Here is a 13,831-nt window from a genome sequence, read left to right on the forward strand (position 1 = left end):
GGTTTCAGGTTCAATCCTCAATGTGGGACGTGCAGGAGGCAGCCAATCAATGATTATCTCTCATCATTGGTGTTTCTCTGTCTTTCTCCCCCTCTCCCTCCCTCTCTGAAATGAATAAAAATATATATTTTTTTAATTTTTAAGTGATGAAGTCAGTGAGTTGGATAACAACTGCCCCACCACCATTTACTGCATATTTTCTGCTCTGATTTGAAACTCCTCCTTAATTATTAAAGGAAAACTCTTATTTCCTCTATTCACAGCACTTCTAAATGTGTGTGTTGGGGATGGGGGGAGGGGTTGCCCATGTAAACCAATTCTGCAACTCTGCAGACACCAACTAGGTGTCCTACAATTCCACTCTGCAGTAGAGCCCACCCTCACTCCACTCTTGCCAAGCAAATACACTGGGCAGAACATTCCTCCGGTGCCAGCCTAGGAGGCTGAGAAGGTGGACATCCATCCTGGCTGCCTCCTTCCCACACCAGGAGACTCTGTTTCCACCACCACAAAGCTGCCTCTCTCCCCTTCTCTACTCTCTTTTTCTCCATAGCGCCGGACAGCATCTCACGTACCATGCATTATTCTCTTCCTGCATATGTGGGAATACAGGCTCATCAAGAGCAGGACTTGTCTCATTCAGTCCTGGCTCCCCAGGACTGGGTCAGTACTTGCACATGGTCTGCTTCAGATACCAGTAAGTACATATTGCATGAGTGAATGGATGGTCGTGTCTCTCTCCCTGTCTGCACTCCAGCTCTTTGAACTCAGGAACTACTTTCCTCACCACTCAATCTCCATGCCCAGCACCATGCCCCCAAAAAAGTGAGGAAAAGGGAGAGCCCAACCTCTGTAAGAGTGACTCCCTGTCTGAAGGCATATGGAGAAGACCATGGCTTTTGGAGTCAAACACAAGTTGGAGTTCTGGTCCTGCAGCTTACTAGCTGTAAGTGAACCATGGACAAGCTACTTAAGATCTTGGAGTTTCCGTTTCTTCAGCTGGAAATGGATATGGTCATAATACTTGTGTTGTCCTGTGGGAATGAAATGCGTTCGTGGAAGAAATGGTATCTAACTCTGAGCCTGTCCACAAAGCCCATCTCATAGTAGGTGCTCGATAAAAACCCATTCCCTTCCCCCTGATCTTTGGGTGTCCACCTGCATCCACTTTCTGGAGGAGATGCCACAACAGGAACTGGGGAGCCTGAAAGCATCTGGGACCCAGAGAGCCCCTGCTTCTTGTGGCTCAGGCAGGAGTTGGGAGAGAAGAACAGGTCCCTGGCTGGGCATTCAGAGACAACCAAAAAGTTGGACAGGAAGTGAAAGGAGGCATGAGGCAAAGGGGAAACAGCAGCTTCACCCCTGACCCCTTCTGGACGGTCCACACACTCCTACATCACAAAATGAGGAACCAGGAGAGCCAACAGGAAGGGACAAGGGGGGGAGACTCACCAAGGAGGAGAGTCAAAACGGCCCTGTCTGGGCGCGCACACACACACACACACACACACACACACTCACCCCGATCTTACAAGCCCCGTTACCCTGCTCTCACCGGCTAGTCCCTGACCACTGGCTATGCTGGCTGCAGGTCTGTGTCTGCTCCCACACTTACCTGCATCCGCCCGCCTGCGGCCCGTGACAGGCCTCATTCTCCCTGCCTGGCTTACCCGCTCCATGTCACCCAAGACTTTCTGTGTGTGTGTGTGTGGGGGGGACACACTATGTTGAGAGGACAAGCATGTGCTTAAAGTTCACAAGGGCACTGGGAAGCAGGAATGGTTCAAATTGGAAGCCATGGTGGGGGTACTGTAGACGTGAAATGCCAACGAGGATGTGAGAAAGGCGCCGATCCAGAACCTTCCTCAGATTCTCTAAGCCACATTGCTTTCTGCCTCCTGGACATGACTGCAAGTTCTCTGAGGCCAGACACAAGCACGGAGTCCTGGTGATGGACTCAGACGCCCACTGTGTGCCGCCCAGGGCTTGTGCCAGGGGGACAGAAATGAACAGGGGCCGCTCCCTCAAGACCACAGAGGAGAGGGAAACACGGATTCAAACACAGCACAAGCTCAGGGTGAAGGGGGGTGTTTTTTTTGGGGGGAGGGGTTACTTTCTGGAGAAGATGGCAGCTCACCTGCCCTTGGAGGAGCCTCAGCCTGGAGCCTCACCCCCTCTCCCCACACACACCCCGCAAGGTCAGAAGAGAGTCAACTCTGGGAGATCCACTTGCCGCACCATAGAGAGTTTATTTTAATATACTTCTGTTTTTAATATAAAAATAATTTTAAATTAAATATTACTGAGTTGAGCCCTAGCTGGTTTGGCTCAGTGGATAGAGTGTCGGCCTGCAGACCAAAGGATCCTGGGTTGGATTCTGGTCAAGGGCACTTACCTCAGCTGCAGGCTCCTCCCTGGCCTAGGCCATGGTCAGGGCGGGTGCAGGAGGCAACCAATTGATGTGTTTCTCTCACATTGATGTTCCTCTCTGTCTTTCCCTCTCTCTTCCACACTTCCTAAAAATCAATACAAAATATCCTTGGGTGGAGGATTTTAAAATCCTATATAATAAAACCCTAATATGCAAATCGACCAAACTGCTGAATGACCTGTGGAACCACCGATTGCTATGACACAGACTGACAACCAGGGGGCAGATGCCAACGCAGGAGCTGCCCCAGCCCACAGGCCCAGGCCAGCCAAGGTGGGTGCCAGCAGGGGGCCCCCAACTGCCCTGCTGGTCACCTCGCAGAGGGAGGTGACTGTCAGCAGCAGCAGGTTGATTGGGGTTTGGGGCCTGCCAGCGAGGGGGCCGGCCCTGGCCCCAGATCACCCTGCAGGAGCAGGTGGCGCCAGGCGGGCCAAGGCTAATGCCAGTGGACCCTCCCCACCATCGAACCACCAGTCACCTGACAAATTGGCCCTGATCGCCAGCCAGGCCTAGGAACCCTACCCATGCACACATTTTGTGCATCAGGCCTCTAGTATATATACATATTACTGAGTTGAAATGGACTTTCCAGAGAAAAATGCACTGATACATGACCAAGCAATGACATAATTACACTAGTTTAACGCACTGAAAGCTTATTGTGTGCCAGGCTTTGGACAACATGCTCTACCTCCACTACCTGAGTTGAGCTTAATAATAGCCTCTGGAGAAGGTACCGCTATTATCCTCACTTTACAAATGAGCAAACTAAGGCATAGAGAAGTTAAATAACTTCTCTCAAGTCACTCACAAATCAGAGGCCGAGCCCAGTGCAGACCCAGGTCTGTCTGATGCCAGAGCCAATGGCCTTGTTATTCTGCACCCCTGGGGCATCCCTGGCCTGGCAGGCTTGTATCTGCTTGAGCAGCACAAGCTGAGAAAGGTGAAAACTCCTTGCCCCACTTCCAAGCTGCACACATGGTCCGTCTCCCCCTCCCCACGTGCTGACCCCTCCTAAGCTGCAGGACACTCCTTGTAGCCACCAGACCACAAGCTGTTTGGCTTTCTTTGTTCTTTGCACAAGCTTCTTGCTGTCCTGGAATCCCAGCCCAGGCACCATCTCTCCCCTCCCCCAGGAGGCCTTCCCTGACTCCCCACGTGGAGCTCACCATCCCCTCCTCAGCGCCACTCTGTCATTGCTTTGGGGCGCTGCCTGTCTCCCCTGCTGCACCTTGACACCCTCCTGGCAGGAACCGTGGCTTCGTCACCTCCGTGTCCCTCACACCCTGCACAGAGCCTGGTACACAGCTGCCTGGGTTCCCCTTTTGCTTCTAACGTCTAGATAGAGGACAGCTAGCATTTTGTTATAAACCTTGGAATAATCTCAGGAAACAATTTATCAAGAAGCATGCAACACTGGATTCTTCTATCAGCTTTATAGTCCTTTGCGTCTTCCAACTTACTCGGCCCTGCTAGGACCAAGTTGAAGCTGCTGTGGAGAAGGGGGAGGCAGAATTTCAGCCAAAGAGGTCTCTGCAGCTTCATCTCGCCTGCTCCCCCCTAGCCCCAGCACCTGCCAAGCATGCTTGGTTCATTGGTTGAGCCATAGTGTCCTCGAGGGCCCAGGCTGCAGGGGAAAAAGGATCGTTCTTGCTCAGTGCTGTGTCCAATTAGAAGAGCTTAGGCACATAATAGGCTTTCGAGAAATGTTAGTTGTCTCAACAATTTTTTTAAAAGAAATAATTTTTAAAATTATTGTGGTTAAAAAAAATGTTGAATGTATGAAGCAACTGAAACTCTCCGCCATGCTGGTGGGAGCGCAAAGGGTACAGCCTTTAGAAAGCTGCCTGGCAGGGCCTACTAAAGCTGGCCATGTGACCCAGGAATCCCAGTCCTAGAGGTGCACCCAACAGACACCATCCATATGTTCACCAAAATACATGTACCGTGTTCTAGCAGCAGGGTAGCTACTCTGATGCCCCTCAGCAGTGGAGTGACTAAACGAACTGGGGTATAGTCCCATGACAGGACACTATACAGCCATGAGGGTGAACCATCCACAACCATGTGCAGTGATTCGGATGAACCTCACAGACGATCATGAGTGAAAGAATCACATGCATGGTTCTATTTACTTAAGTATGAAAACAGGCAAAACTAACCTATCCTGTTAGAAGTCAGAGAGAGAGAGAGAGAGAGAGAGAGAGAGAGAGAGAGAGAGAGAGAGAGAGAGCCATGACTGAAAGGGGCACAGTACAGCCCTGGATGCTGATAATGTTCTTTCTCGATCAAATTTCTGGTTGCTCGTGTGTGTTTGGTTTGTGAAATCTGGCCTGTGCAGACAACAGAAAACATGTATATGTGTTGGTCTCTGGCACGAACTCCTAAAACCCCTGCATATTCCTCAGTGGTAAGAGCACTAGGAGCAGCTCTTGATCTAATGAGGTGACTGTGGGCTCCTGGGTGGCTGCTGGATGGGGGCTGATCACCAGAAAGACCAGGCCATGATCAGGGGCATTTTTAGCTCCCCCCCGCCCCCGCATTCTCCAGAGAGGGAAGAAGGGCTGGAAATGGAGTTAATAATTCATCATGCCTGAGAGATGAAGCCTCCATAAAATCCCAATAGTAAGCGGTTGGGAGAGCTTCCAGATGGGCAACACATGCACATACCAGAGGGTGACACACCTCCACTCCACAGGGGCAGAGGGCCCGCACTTGGGATACTTCCAGACCACCTCGCTCTTTCTGTCTTCTCTTCTGGTTATTCATCTGTATCCTTTATCATATCCTTTAATAAACTGGTAAACGTGTTTATCGTAAATTCTGAGAGCAGCTCTATCAAATTAATGGAACCCAGGGAAGGGGTCATGGAAACCTTTGATCTATAGCTGGCCAGTCAGAAGCACAGGTGATACTGGGCTGTCGATTGGCAAGGGTGGGGGCAGTCTTGTGGGACTGAGCCCTTAACCTTTGGGCTCCAACACCATTGCTAGGCAGATAGTGTTAGAAATGAGTTAAATTGCAGGATGCTCAGAGAATTGCTTGTTGTGTGGCGCAGGGGTGGGGGTGGGGGTGGGAACCTCCATACTTATGGTGACCAGAAGCGTCAAAAGTGAAGTGTTTGGGGTACAAGTAAAGGAGGAACACAATAGGGAAGACCTGGATTTTTCCCTACCCAGGAAAGTTTCTGTAAAACTTCTTTAAGTTACTGTAATAGGCATCAAAAGTTACTTTGGCTTAGGGGCGGGGGTGGGGGCATCTGTAAATGTGGCAACAATAGAAAGTTATACTTTTTCTTATATTCCCAACATTCAGAGTGGCAGCACCACCTTGTGGTCACCCCTGTGTGACGCTCTAGTCCACGAGGAATGAGACTCTCCCGGCCACTCCGGACTTCTTACTATCATGCTTCTCTCCAAATAGCTAAAGTGAAACATTAAATAGTAAAGAGATCATTCTTATCATTAAAAGTATAGGCCTGCCCAGCCGGTGTGGCTCAATGGTTGAATGTTGACCCATGAACTAGGACAGTGATGGCGAACCTATGACACGCGTGTCAGCACTGACACGCGTAGCCATTTCTGATGACACCCGGATGCTGAAGCGGCCACATGCTGAGGATGAAACATTTGCTGCTCCTGAGGATGAAACATTTGCGAAATAATGTTTTTTCCTCAAAGTGACACACTACCCTAGTTAAGCTCAGTTTTTTGGCGAAGTTTGACACACCAAGCTCAAAAGGTTGCCCATCACTGAACTAGGAGGTCACAGTTTGATCTTGGTCAAGGCACTTGCCCTGGTTGCAGGCTCCATCCCCAGTAGGGGGTCGTGCAGCAGGCAGCTGATCAATGATGTTCCTCTCATCCATTTTTCTCTCTCCCTCTCCCTTCCTGTCTCTGAAATCAATAAAAGCATTGTTTAAAGTGCTCTAACAGGATTCTTGTACTGCAGGCTGTCTGGGCTTAAAGGGTGATTGGCTGTATTGGATGATGTGTTCATCTGTATTGAATGATGACCAGTGACCACAAAGCAAAATTGGCTTTCAAGCTTGGTGTTACTAGTGGACAAAAAAGGAGCCACATACTAAACCTGACAAGCTTGGGGGAGGCCTGCATGGAAGGACTTACAAACTCAGAGACCTCAGGTAACCACATAGGATGGTCTGAAATTAAAACTTCTTAAAGGCGGGTCATGACTGGTTGTCACATCCTAGGCTGGTATTGTTAATGGCAAAATAGCACCAGATGTTACCGGTGAGGCTAGACCTCAGTCCTTGAGTTTGGCTAAGAAAGAATTCAGAGCCAAGAACGCAAATACACCAAAAGTTTTAGAAAATCACAGAGATAGAGTGAGCCAGCTGAGTGGTGTGAACTCAGGAAACAAGTTACTGAGGCAAAAGAAGGGCCTTTGGAGTTTAGGAGAAAACAAAGGTACATGCCTTGAGGGAAGAAAGGGGGAAGAAAAGGCAGGGACCTGCTCTAGAGAGAGAGAGAGCATGTGTGCACTGGGCTCTTTGTCTTAAGAGTTTTTATCTGGTTTCCAATGGCAGGGATTATAGGGGAGGATTTCAGTAGAATACTCATCAGCTTTCCAGGTTTGTCCTTTCATGGTTGTGGTCTCTACCAATTGGTTAGCACTAGAGGGTCAGAGGGTCATTAGTCATTGCACCTGGCCCTGATGTCAGCCATGGCATCACTTCATCTGGTTTCGCTGCTTATCTAGGCCTGGCACTGAAACACAACTGAGGCCTAGATGTGATCTCTAGTTTGACAAAAACTCTGTCTCTGTGGTCAATAGATGCGAGGCTTTGTATCCAAGATTATTTGGTGCATGTCAGGCCCTCACTGTCCTGAGGGCTTGCTGCTTAAGGGAGTGGACGTGCAAGGGTTTTAATGGGAGTTATATGAGGCTCTTCTCTGGCCCCCTTGTTCCTCCTCTAAAGGGTCGCCATGTGACTAGCAACATGCCAGGGGAGACAAGGTCAGAGGAGGGTCCAAACTGCATGACCAGCAATATGAAAGGTCAGAGGAGGGTCCAAACTGTATGATCAGCAATATGCTAGGAGAGGAAGGTCATGCTGGAGGCGAAGTCCCACCCTACAATACTTGTTTTTCCCAGTTTTGTCCATTGCCATGCACCTGGGCTTTCTGCCCTGGTGACCTTCAATACCTGGCCTATGGCTCTTACTCCGCTCATGTCTAACTGCCTACTGTATCAGTATCTTCCTTGTCAGGAGTCAATCTTTACCTTAACTAAGCCAGTCTACTGTCACTTTTTTTTTCATCTATAATAACATACCTTTGGACTATCAGAGTAATCCCCTTTATTCCCAACCCTCAGAGCACAGTCTCCCACCAGAGCAGAGAACATGGAACCCATCATTGTTATCTTGTTGCCCAAATACCATCTCTATGTGCTGTAAATGTTCATTGTTAACTAGCCTATACCCTATACCAGCCAATGTAAAAAAGAGTATTTGTCTCTTCACTTTACTCTTTATCCAATCTCAGAGATTTCCCAAATCTACCACCAATGCATTTCATGTAAGCCTCCTTGGATTTTAATGTATAAAATAAACTGCAAAACTGCCATTCTCTGGAGCATTCCCCAATCCATTGAAATTTTGCTTCCTGGCAACTGTCATTAGTTTGGCTCAAAAAAACTCATAAAAATTCTTTACAGGTTTGGACATTTCTTACATAGACATATTTTATTAAGTTGTTTACAGTTAAGCAATTTTGAAAATGCTCCCCAAAATATAAATGGACTTTGTCATATCACTTAAGAAAACATAAAACAACCCCTTCCTGCCCCCTGCCCCCAGCCCCTCTGGTGTGGTTCAGTGGTAGAGCACAGGCCCATGGACCAAAGGGTCGCAGGTTCAACTCCTGATCAAGGGCATGCACCTTGGATACAGGTTGAATCCCTGGCACCTTGGTTGCAGGTTCAATCCCTGGCCCTGGTCAGGACACATGTGGGAGGCAACCAATTAATGTGTCTCTCTCACATTGATGTTTCTCTCTCTCTCTCTCCCTCGCCCTTCCTCTCTGAAATCAATCTAGATAATAAAGAGGTAATATGCAAATGGTTGTCATGCCATGATGCGAAACAACCGAACAGGAGGGCGGGGCAGTGAGCTACGTGTGGCAGAGAGCTATGAGTGGTGGTGGGCTGGGAAGCCAGCTGAGGCAAGTGGCAGCGAGCTACTCGCGCATGGATTTGTGCACAGGGCCACTAGTAAAAATATATTTAAAGAATAATTATTCTTAACTGCTACTCGAAAACCCCACTATTTCAGGTGAATAGCTTATAGGTCCTTACGAGTCATCTGATGTGTTATGGAATCTCAGCATTACCATTTTTCATGTACAATTTATCTATCTTGCATGTTAGGCCCTCTCCTTGTCTACCCTGGGAGCAGCGGCACCGTTCTCTAAGTGAGCAAAGCAGGAGGTCATTGTCTTAGCCAAAGTCACATGGTCAAGACAAGATTCAGACTATGCGCCTCAGGTTTTCCTGCCTGGGCGCTTTCATGGCATGTCCTAAACTGACTGAGTCCAGGTCCCGTGTCTAGGGAGTGATCCTCACCTCCCTGGACTACTGCTCTTTCTAGCCACCCTGGACTTCTGTCCTTTCATTGACGTAGCTCTCACTTTTCCATTGATCCGTATTCCACTCTGCCTTGGAAACATTTACTTCTTGCTGCTCATTGAAGCTTCATGAGGGGGCCTGTTCTGCAGATGAGTTTGCCCATAGGCCAGTTGCACATTGACCCCAGAGCAGTCCATTTTCAAAGAAGGGATAACATGAGAAATGAGCCTTCCCAGGCCATTTTGGGGGAAGAGGGCCTGTAGCTGCTGGCATAGCTGAGTTTCAAGTCCATCACCCGGGGATGAGAACAATGGGAAACTGAAGCCTGCAGATCTGGAGGAAAAGGCAGTGGTATTCCTGATGCCTTTCACTGGTTTAACTGTTGGTATAAAGTTGTCTGTAGTAACAGCAGAATCTGCAGAGAACGGAGGCCTCTGTGTGAGCATCACTCTTTTTCATGGCTGGGCTAGAAAACTAGTTTGAGAATCTCTGATTCGATACGTAAAAAACAGGGACTCAGCCCAGCCGGCATGGCTCAGTGGTTGAGTGTGGACCTATGAACCATGAGATCACAGTTCAATTCACCAGTCAAGGGCACTTGACCCAGTTGCAGGCTTGCTCCGCAGTGTCGGGTGTGAAGGAGGCGGCCAATCAATGACTCTCATCATTGATGTTTCTATCTCTCCCTCCTTCTCCCTTCCTCTCTGAAATCAGTAAGAAAACAAACTGTTCCCAATCATTTACATTTTGATGAAAAGCTCATCCTCATCAGTATCCTGCAGCTTTGCTCCATTTGTTGCCTATGATGAACTGAGAGGTCCAAACACAGTCCTCAGCCAAAGAGGCGGACTTCTCCAGAAATGTCCTCCTCAAAAACCAACAAGGAAGGGATTAAAAATGGCGGCAGAGTAAGTGGATGCTGCACGGACATGCTCCCAGGAACAAAATGGGATTACAACTAAAACACAGAAAAACTTCCTGAATAATCAACAGGAGAGAACCCTGATACCTGAGGACCAAAGTGGAGACCGCATAGAGACTGCAGGCAACAAGTAACTTCCTATCTAATAAAAGAGTAATATGCAAATTAACCATCACTCTGCTACACCACAAGCCACGCCCACCAGGCAATCAGGAGTGATTATGGAAATTAACCCAACCAAGATGGGTGCAGCCATGGAGAGAGCAGGAGGGAGGCTTGGGTTTCCCCTGCGATGGGAAAGCCAAGCTTTCTGTACACCCTGGCAGGCCCAGGCCTCTGCTTAAGGCTACAAAATTTCAATTATAGAAGATAAATGAATCCCAACAAAAATGGCAACAGCCACAGAGATGGAGAGAGCAGGAGGCTAAGGTTGCCCCCGGCGATGAAGGAAGCCAAGCTCCTGCAGCCATGGCCTGCTTTGGCCCCCACTTAAGGCTACAGAGTTTCAATTATAGTAAATAAATAAATCCCAACAGAAATGGCAACAGCCACAGAGTGAGCAGAAGGCTTGGCTCCACTCTAGGCTACAAAGTTTCAATTGTAGAAGATAAATAAATCCCAGATACCAGGGCCTCCGCTTAGGTCACCAGGGGACGTGGCCGAACTACAAACCACTACAGGCCCCTCACCCAGGACCCCCACATCCCAAGGGAACCCCCACCCCTCAGGTCAAACCAGCTGGCCCCCACCCATGCACCAGGCCTCTATCCTATCTAATAAAAGAGTAATATTCAGATTGACCATCACTCCAACACACAAGATGGCTGCCCCCATGTGGTCAAAGATCCTGCCACCATGTGGACACAAGATGGCCACCACAAATTGGCCACCAGGGGAGGACAGTTGGGAGGGACCAGGCCTGCAGAGGGAAGTTGGGGGCAAACAGGCTGGCATGGTACTTGTATCCCACTTGTCTGGGTTGCTTGTATGTGCCCCAGTATTCTGAATCGCTCCTTGTGCTCCAGTGTCCTGGGTTGTTCATTGTGCCCCAGTATTTTGGATTGCTCATTGTGCCCCAGTATCCTGGTCACTCTGCTTGCCCCATTTGCCTTGGTTTCTCAATGTGCCCAGGACCTCTGACTGTCTTGTCCGGGCTGCGCATGTGGGCCCCACGGTTTCTGTTCCTGTGGCAGCTGTTGCGGCTGCAGGTCCAGGCAGCTCTGATTCCGGAGTTGGCTATGGACTCTATCCTGCTGACCTCCATCCCCCTGGGGCCCTCCAAGCCCTGGTCTTGGGATCAGCAATCTCCTGGAAATATTGAACTTCCTTTGCTCAACCAAGCTGTACTTACAGAGTCCCCCGCTCCGAACCCTCAGGAGGCTTTAGCTCAGCTTCCACCCCAACAAGAAGCCTCAACTCACTCTGCAGTGTTTTCTGAGTTGAAATTTTTGTTCAACCACCACTAAGGACTTCAAGATAAGCATCATCCCTATCCTGCATTAGTTCAATCATCAAAGAGCTCAGCTCTACCTCCCGTGCCTCTTCCCAATACACAAACTTCGTGAATCCATGGGAAGGGTCGACATCAACCTCCAAATCTTCTGTGGATGTTGATGTTCAGCCTTCACATCAAAAAGCAACAGACTCAAGTCCAGTCTGAACACGCCCGATCTCATCTGATCTCGGAAGCTAAGCAGGGTCAGGCCTGGTTAGTACTTGGATGGGAGACTGCCTGGAAATACCGGGTGCTGTAGGCTTAAAAAAAAAAAAAAAAAGCAACAGACTCAAGTCCAGATTGGGGGGAAGTTCAACATCGACTCTTGCCTATCGATGTTAAAGATGTGGACCTGGGGGTTTTGATAACTTCCCAGCCCCCTAAGAAGATTGCACCATCTGCTACGAGCAAGGTCTCTGAACATCATGCAAAGTCTACCAAAGAAGAACAACCTACATCCCAGCAGGAGTCCCCAGCCCGTCTACTTTGGAGGCTGATGCTACAGCCCTGAAGCAGACTGCAGCTCCTCCAAAACACCATGAGGTGACATTGTTACTTTAAGAGCCTGTTCAGGCTCAGTAGCCCACCATTCCATCTGTGGACCTGGGACTCACCATCACTCCTGAACATACTTTGCGGGCTGGTGCTACAGCCCTGCAGCAGACTGCAGCTCCTCCATTAAACGCTGAGGTGATATTTCCACGTCCAGAGCCCATTCAGGCTCAGCAGCCAACCTTTCTACCTTTGGAACTACAAGTCCCCATCATTCAAGAACCTACTTTGGAGGCTGGTGCTACAGCCCTGTAGCCAAATAAATGCAGCTCTTGCAATGCACCCTGAGGTGACACTTCCACATCCAGAGACTGTTCAGGCTCAGCAGCCAACCTTTCCACCTTTGGACCTGGAGCTCACCATCACTCCAGAATCTACTTTGGAGGCTGGTGCATCCTTGCAGCAGACTGACTATACAGCTCCTCCAAAGCACGCTGAGGTGACACTTCCACCACCAGAGGCTGTGCAGGCTCAGCCACCAACCTTTCCACCTTTGGACCTGGGACTCACCATCACTCCTGAACCGACTTTGGGGGCTGATGCTGCAGCCCTGCAGCAGACTATTGTTCCTCCAAAGCACCCTGAGGTGACACTTCAATATCCAGAACTGGTTCAGGTTCAGCAGCCATCTTTTTCTGAAGTCACAGCCACAGTCCTATCGTTTGACCTGGAAGTTACAATTACTCAGCAACCAGAGTCATCAGAGACAGTTCCTCTAATGACTGAACAGAATGCCACCATGAACATATGTGAGCTCTGTTCCTGCAATAATGGGACACTGTCGTGTATTGGTTTTGGCTCAAACCAGAGGCTCCACAGAGTGCCAGTTCCAGAGCCCAGCACCTACAATGGCACCTTCCCCGTCTTAAACTTGCAGGGAAATGCTTCTTCATATATCGGTAAAGATACATGAAGTCATGCCATTTGGTTATGAAACTAAATCTCAGTGGAAATAATTTGAACTACATAAAGATTCATTTGAAGGCCTGCTTTCCCTTCAGTGTTTGGACTTGTCCTGCAATAAAGTAGAATTTATTCAAAAAATGCCTTTGAATCATTACCTCTTTTATAATATATAATTCTCCATAATAATCCCCTGATGAGTCTTCAAGATCCATATCTTTTTAATTTCCCAGCGTTTGCCCGGCTAACTCAGTCAGTAGAGCATGAGACTCAATTTGCCAGCGGTGAAATATTTAGACATGGGAACAACACAAGTGACATTTACAACACTTGATAACATTCTCATGACGACTCCTGAATTAGAAAAACTTATCTAAGCATTTGTCCTGCCGCTTCTGCCAATCTAAAAGACAGTCAAACTGCATTGTGATATCAAATGTCTGACCAACACACCTTGGGATGAAAACTCTTAATAGAAGGACCGCTCATGAAAGTATTACAAGGCCGGCAGAACATCAGCACTGAGCTGACAGTGGAGCCAGAGAGGGCACCCTCAAACAAAAATAGCGACACTTCCTCATCCCTTATGAGCCTTCTGATGAGACTGCTCACAGAGCAGCAGGAAGTAAAGATGTCCAAGCACAGTGGGATATGAAACAATGGAAAAATGAGAGGATGCAAGCCCCTGGGGAGCAGGAAGAGAAGGAATCAAATGAGTTGACCAAAGAAGTGCCAGGATATGAGAACTACAACAAAGTCATCATAGCATCACCTGTGATTGCAGTAGTAGCTTTTTTTTTTGTAGTTTTCTGTCTCATTGCGATTTGTCACAGTAAGGAGGCTACAAAAGAAAGCTCCAGAGGCTCTCTTGCAAGTGTCCAGCAGAACAAGTCAGCAGAATACCAGCTGGAGAAGGGCGGTTTCTGGAGAAGGCTTT

Source organism: Eptesicus fuscus, chromosome 20 (genome assembly GCF_027574615.1).
Source record: "Eptesicus fuscus isolate TK198812 chromosome 20, DD_ASM_mEF_20220401, whole genome shotgun sequence".
Lineage (NCBI taxonomy): Eukaryota > Metazoa > Chordata > Mammalia > Chiroptera > Vespertilionidae > Eptesicus > Eptesicus fuscus.